This window comes from Arachis stenosperma, chromosome 6 (assembly GCF_014773155.1).
Source record: "Arachis stenosperma cultivar V10309 chromosome 6, arast.V10309.gnm1.PFL2, whole genome shotgun sequence".
In the NCBI taxonomy this organism is placed as follows: domain Eukaryota; kingdom Viridiplantae; phylum Streptophyta; class Magnoliopsida; order Fabales; family Fabaceae; genus Arachis; species Arachis stenosperma.
In genome coordinates, this window is record NC_080382.1 from 44,046,262 (window position 1) to 44,053,388 (window position 7,127).

At 39.1% G+C, this 7,127-nt stretch overlaps 1 non-coding gene across 1 annotated transcript; it reads left to right on the forward strand.

The window, feature by feature from the left end:
• Window positions 1-569: 569 nt before the first annotated feature.
• On the forward strand, window positions 570-677 carry LOC130938381 (small nucleolar RNA R71). The gene has a single exon (XR_009069548.1). It is a non-coding gene; the product is annotated as a small nucleolar RNA R71 (small nucleolar RNA).
• The last annotated feature ends 6,450 nt before the right edge of the window (window positions 678-7,127 follow it).

Consider the following 7,127-nt stretch of genomic DNA (forward strand, 5'->3'; position numbering starts at 1 on the left):
GTATTCTGCTTAGAACTCTCTGTCTGTTGCTGAGAAGATGATGGAAAAGGCTTGCCATTGCTAAACCTGTTTCTTCCACCATTATTGTTATTGAAACCTTGTTGAGGTCTCTCTTGATTCTTCCATGAGAAATTTGGGTGATTTCTCCATGAAGAATTATAGGTGTTTCCATAGGGTTCTCCTAGGTAATTCACCTCTTCCATTGAAGGGTTCTCAGGATCATAAGCTTCTTCTTCAGATGAAGCATCCTTAGTACTGTTTGGTGCATTTTGCATTCCAGACAGACTTTGAGAAATCAAATTGACTTGTTGAGTCAATATCTTGTTCTGAGCCAATATGGCATTCAGAGTGTCAATCTCAAGAACTCCTTTCTTCTGACTAGTCCCATTGTTCACAGGATTCCTTTCAGAAGTGTACATAAATTGGTTATTTGCAACCATTTCAATCAATTCTTGAGCTTCTGCAGGCGTCTTCTTCAGATGAAGAGATCCTCCAGCAGAGCTATCCAAGGACATCTTAGATAGTTCAGAGAGACCATCATAGAAAATACCTATGATGCTCCATTCAGAAAGCATGTCTGAGGGACATCTTCTGATTAATTGTTTGTATCTTTCCCAAGCTTCATAGAGGGATTCTCCATCCTTCTGTCTGAAGGTTTGGACTTCCACTCTAAGCTTACTCCATCTTTATGGTGGAAAGAACTTTGCCAAGAAGGCATTGACTAGCTTTTCCCATGAGTGCAGGCTTTCTTTAGGTTGAGAATCCAACCATATTCTAGCTCTGTCTCTTACAGCAAAAGGGAATAGCATCAGTCTGTAGACCTCAGGGTTAACCCCATTAGTCTTGACTGTGTCACAGATTTGCAAGAATTCAGCTAAGAACTGATGAGGATCTTCCATTGGAAGTCCATGGAACTTGCAATTCTGTTGCATTAGAGAAACTAATTGAGGCTTAAGCTCAAAGTTGTTTGCTCCAATGGCAGGGATAGAGATGCTTCTCCCATAAAAATTAGGAGTAGGTGCAGTAAAGTCACCCAGCACCTTCCTTGCATTGTTGGCATTGTTGTTGTTTTCGGCTGCCATGTGTTCTTCTTCCTTGAAGAATTCGGTCAGGTCCTCTAAAGAGAGTTGTGCTTTAGCTTCTCTTAGCTTTCTCTTCAAGGTCCTTTCAGGTTCAGGATCAGTTTCAACAAGAATGCCTTTGTCTCTGCTCCTGCTCATATGAAAAAGGAGAGAAAAAGAAAATGTGGAATCCTCTATGTCACAGTATAGAGATTCCTTGAAGTGTCAGAGGAAAAGAGAAATAGAAAGAAGAAGGAGAAGAAGAATTCGAACTTTATTAGTTAGAGTTCGAATTGTGCATTAAGAAGGAGTAGTACTCCATAAATAGAAGGATGTGGGAAGGAGGGAAGAGAATTTTCGAAAATTCAATTAAAAGATTTTGAAAACATTTTGAAAATTTGATTGATAATTTTCGAAAATTCAAAGTGAAAAAGAAATCAAGTGATTTTTGAAAAAGATTTTGAAATTAGAAGTTTAAAAAGATTTGATTGAAAACTATTTTGAAAAAGATGAGGTTAAGAAGATATGATTGGTTTTTAAAAAGATGTGATTGAGAAGATATGATTTGAAAACAATTTGAAAAAAATATGATTTGAAAACAATTTGAAAAGATATGAAAAAAAAAATTGATGACTTGCCTAACAAGAAAAGATATGATTCAAACATAAAACCTTCCTTAACAGAAAAGGCAAAAAATGTTCAATCAAATCATTTATTTTTAGTAAGTATCTTTTAAAAAGGAAAGAAATTGATTTTGAAAACATTTGATTGAAAAGATATGATTTGAAAAAGATTTGATTTTGAAAAACTTTGAAAATTTGAAAAAAAATTGATTTGAAAACAAAATCTTCCTCCTAGCACCATCCTGGCGTTAAACGCCCAGAATGGTATACATTCTGGCGTTTAACGCCCAAAATGCTACCTCTTTGGGCGTTAAACGCCCAACCAGGTACCCTGGCTGGCGTTTAAACGCCAGTCTGCCTTCTTCACTGGGCATTTTTGAATGCTCAGCTTTTTCTGTATAATTCCTCTGCAGTATGTTCTGAATCTTCAATTCTTTGTATCATTGACTTGAAAAGACACAAATTAAAAATATTTTTGGATTTTTAATAATCAAAATGCAACAAGAATCAAATAACAATGCATGCAAGACACCAAACTTAGCAGTTTGTGTACTACTGACACTATATGAGACACATAAACACTCAAGCCAAAAGAATTCAAAGATCAGAGTAAGAAATCATCAAGAATTACTTGAAGATCCTTAAGACACATGAATGAATGCATGCAATTGACACCAAACTTAAGATGAGACACTAGACTTAAGCAAGAAACAGCAAATATTTTTTTGGTTTTTATGATTTTGTAATTTTTTTTTGTATTTTTCGAAAATTAAGTGGAAAAACATATCAAAATTCTTAATGAGAATTCCAGGAATCAGTGCAATGCTAGTCTAAGACTCCGGTCCAGGAATTAGACATGGCTTCACAGCCAGCCAAGCTTTCAAAGAAAGCTTCGGTCCAAAACACTAGACATGACCAAAGGTCAGCCAAGCCTTAGCAGATCACTGCTCCAAAAGCAAGATTGATGAAAATCAACAAGCTCTTGTGGTGATAAGTTGAAACCTCGGTCCAATCAGATTAGACATGGCTTTTCAGCCAGCCAGATTTCAACAAATCATCATGAAACTCTAGAATTCATCTTTAAGAATTTCGAAAAAAAATAAATACCTAATCTAAGCAACAAGATGAACCGTCAGTTGTCCAAACTAGAACAATCCCAGGCATTGTTACCAAAAGCTTGCTCAAAACTTGAACAATCCCCGGCAACGGCGCCAAAAACTTGGTGCGCGAAATTGTGAACAATACTTTTCACAACTCTCATAATCCCTGGTCATGAACTCCAAAAACTTGGTGGTTCAATTCCATGGCATTACACAACTTCGCACAACTAACCAGCAAGTGCACTGGGTCGTCCAAGTAATACCTTACGTGAGTAAGGGTCGATCCCACGGAGATTGTTAGCATTGAAGCAAGCTATGGTCATCTTGTAAATCTTAGTCAGGCAAACTCAAATGTATATGATGATGAACGAAAATAACATAAAGATAAAGATAGAGATACTTATGTATATCATTGGTGTAAGAGCTTCAGACAAGTGTATGAAGATGCCTTCCCTTCCGTCTCTCTCTGCTTTCCTACTGTCTTCATCCAATCCTTCTTACTCCTTTCCATGGCAAGCTCGTGTAGGGTTTCACTGTTGTCAGCAGCTACCTCCCATCCGCGCAGTGAAAGCTAATGCACGCACTCTGTCACAGTACTGCCAATCACCGGTTTGGTTCCCTCCCCTACCGGAATAGAATCCCTCTTTTGCGTCTGTCACTAACGCCCAGTAGGTTACAGGTTTGAAGCACGTCACAGTCATTCAATCATTGAATCCTACTCAGAATACCACAGACAAGGTTTAGACCTTCCGGATTCTCTTGAATGCCGCCATCAGGTCCTGCCTATACCACGAAGATTCCGATTAAAGAATCCAAGAGATATTCACTAAGCCTTGGTTGCTTGTAGAACAAGAATGGTTGTCAGTCACCTTGTTCATAGGTGAGAATGGTGATGGGCGTCAATCATCACCTTCATCAAGTTGAAGAACAAGTGATATCTTGGACAAAGAACAAGTGGAATTGAATGGAAGAACAATAGTAATTGCATTAATACTCGAGGTACAGCAGAGCTCCACACCTTAATCTATGGTGTGTAGAAACTCCACCGTTGAAAATACATAAGAACAAGGTCTAGGCATGGCCGAATGGCCAGCCTCCCAAAGGTCTAAGATAGCATCAAACGAAGATAGCTACCAAAGGTCTCCCTAAATACAATAGTAAAAGGTCCTACTTATAGAAAACTAGTACATAGATGAGTAAATGACATAAAAATCCACTTCCGGGCCCACTTGGTGTGTGCTTAGGCTGAGCAATGAAGCTTTTTCGTGTAGAGACTCTCCTTGGAGTTAAACGCCAGCTTTAGTGCCAGTTTGGGCGTTTAACTCCCAATTAGGTGCCAGTTCCGGCGTTTAACGCTGGAATTTCTTGAGGTGACTTTGAACGCCGGTTTGGGCCATCAAATCTTGGGCAAAGTATGGACTATTATATATTGCTGGAAAGCCCAGGATGTCTACTTTCCAACGCCGTTGAGAGCGCGCCAATTGGGCTTCTGTAGCTCCAGAAAATCCACTTCGAGTGCAGGGAGGTCAGAATCCAACAGCATCTGCAGTCCTTTTGAGTCTCTGGATCAGATTTTTGCTCAGATCCCTCAATTTCAGCCAGAAAATACCTGAAATCACAGAAAAACACACAAACTCATAGTAAAGTCCAGAAAAGTGAATTTTAACTAAAAACTAATAAAAATATACTAAAAACTAACTAGATCATACTAAAAATATACTAAAAACAATGCCAAAAAGCATACAAATTATCCGCTCATCAGCAGTATCGGGCCTTCATGGAAAATAAATCAAAGGAAAAAGCCTACCAATGCTTGCTACAAGAGTTGAACACGGGACAATGAAGAAGCAAGGAACTAGGCTTGATTATGGTGCCAAGAAAGCCAAGGAAAATAAGTAGCGTGTGTTTCAGCCAAGTTTCGAACTTGGAACTTCACTTTTGGAAATACTGCCCTGCCCTCCGCGAGGGCAGGGCAGCATTTTGTGGTGCACAGCCAGCGCACCATTCTGGCGCACCAAGGGAAGGCTCGGCAGCACCAGCAGCACACACAGGCACCAATCTGGTGCACCAAAAAGTTCTGCCCTGCCCTCCGTGAGGGCAGGGCAGCATCCTGCAGCATCACACACCAAGCACGCAAGCACCAACACGCACCATTTTCTGCCCTGCCCTCCACAAGGGCAGGGCAGCCTCTTGGAAGCCAATTTTTCATGGGCCAAAGATTGAATTAAAAATCCAATTTAATTCAATTCTTCACCAAATCAAAAGCCCATCCAAATCCCAAGATCCAAGAATAGAAAGTGTATAAATAGGAGTTAGTTTGATGTAATTAGGACTTTTACTTTTCACCTTTTACTTGACTTTTGAATTTGGCACTTTCTTTGGAGCTTTGAATTTTGCAACTTCTCTTGGTGACTTCACTGAGATTTCAGAGAATTGGGGAGGAGAATTGATCTCTCTTCTTCCTCGTTCTTGCTGGGGCACTTTTACTTTTCTTGTTTTGAGTTTTGGGTGTGAAGAATTGAGGAAATTCTGTCTCAATCTCCATTCACAATCTCTTTGATTTCATTTCTGCATAATTGAATTAAAACACATTTCCTTTACTGCTTCTTCTTCAATTTCTTGTTAATTGCTTTGTGAACTTGGATCTGGGAAGGCAATTGAGATCTAGGCTTAGCTACCTAGTCTCTGGAGTCCTGAGGTCTCAATTTACTTTTGGTTCTTCTGTGAACCTTTGCTGCATTTAATTTCCTTCTGTTTGAGTTCTAATTGCTTCTAATTCAATTTCTGTTCTATTGATTGTTGCAATTCAATTTCTCTTGCTTAAATTCTGAAATCCCTTTTACATTCAAGCAATTTATATTCCTTGCAATTTAAGTTACTGTAATTTACATTTCTTGCACTTTAAGTTTCAGTCATTTACTTTCTTATTCTTTAAGATTCAGCACGTTTACTTTCCTGTCCTTTTATTTACTGCAATTCTCCCTTCCCCCTTTACATTTCCTGTCATTTACTTTCTGCTAAATACAAACCACTCAACCAATATTTGTTTCGCTTGACTAAATCAACCACTAAACTAAAATTGCTCAATCCTTCAATCCCTGTGGGATCGACCTCACTCATGTGAGTTATTATTACTTGATGCGACCCGGTACACTTGCCGGTGAGTTTTGTGTCGGATCGTTTTCCGCACATCAATCCCCTTCTAATCCTTGGGTTTAATAGCATCAGAAGTGAGTTGGATTTGGGCCTGAGAAGCCCAAAAATCGCCCCCAGCGGATTCACTTTAAGTGGGTCATGTGCTAGCGCTGACGCGTATGCGTGGGTCATGCGTACGCATTGATGGCATTTTCATTCCATGCGTCATGTATGCGTACGCGTCGCCATGCGACTCCAATTCCGCGCGTGCGCGTCTACTGTGCTTTCGCGTCGATCTCGGCATCCCAAATCCTTGGTTTCCTATGATTCCTCCACTTGCATGCTTTTCCTCTTCATCTCTTTGATCCATTCCTAGCCTTTCCATCCTGATTTCACTTAACAAACACATCAAGGCATCTAGTGAAATCAAAGGGGAATCAAAATTAACCAATTAAAGGCCTAAAAAGCATGTTTTCACACTTAAGCACAAATTAGGAGACAATCATGAAACCATGCTACTTCATTGGATAAATATGGGTAAAAGGTGGTAAAATCTCCTAAATTATGCACAAGATGTACCGTGAAATAGTGGTGCATCAAATCTCCCCACACTTAAACCAAGCATGTCCTCATGCTTAATCAAGAAGGAAACAAAGGGTACTATCACTTATTCAATGTAAACTAAAATATATGCAATCTACCTACATGCAACTATCTAAATGGATGCACTACTTGGTCAAAATAAATCGATTCCCAAGAAAACATATATGAGCATAAGGGCTAAAGGTATTAACAACCAAGCCAAACCACAATTGAATTGAGCTATTAAAGATTTTTACAAACTTGCGAGATAAGTGATGATTGTAGGTGAAAACATGTAATTAAGCAATCGAACCCTCACCGGAAGTGTTTGCACTCTAGTCGCTCAGGTGTTTAGGGTTGATTCACTCAATCCTCCCCTAATTATGCTTTCCAAGATTTGTTTTTCATCTAACAATCAACAATTATTTCATGCATGCATACAATTATCATGAGGTCTTTTCCATAGGTTGTAATGGGGCTAGGGTCGAGGTAGGATGCATATATGGTTAAGTGAGCATGAATTTGAATCTTTGATCAACTTAAACTTCCCACCTAAAATGTGAATTTAGCATAAAAACTAATGAAAACATCCCTAAAAGTAACTAGATCCTACTAAAAACTACCTA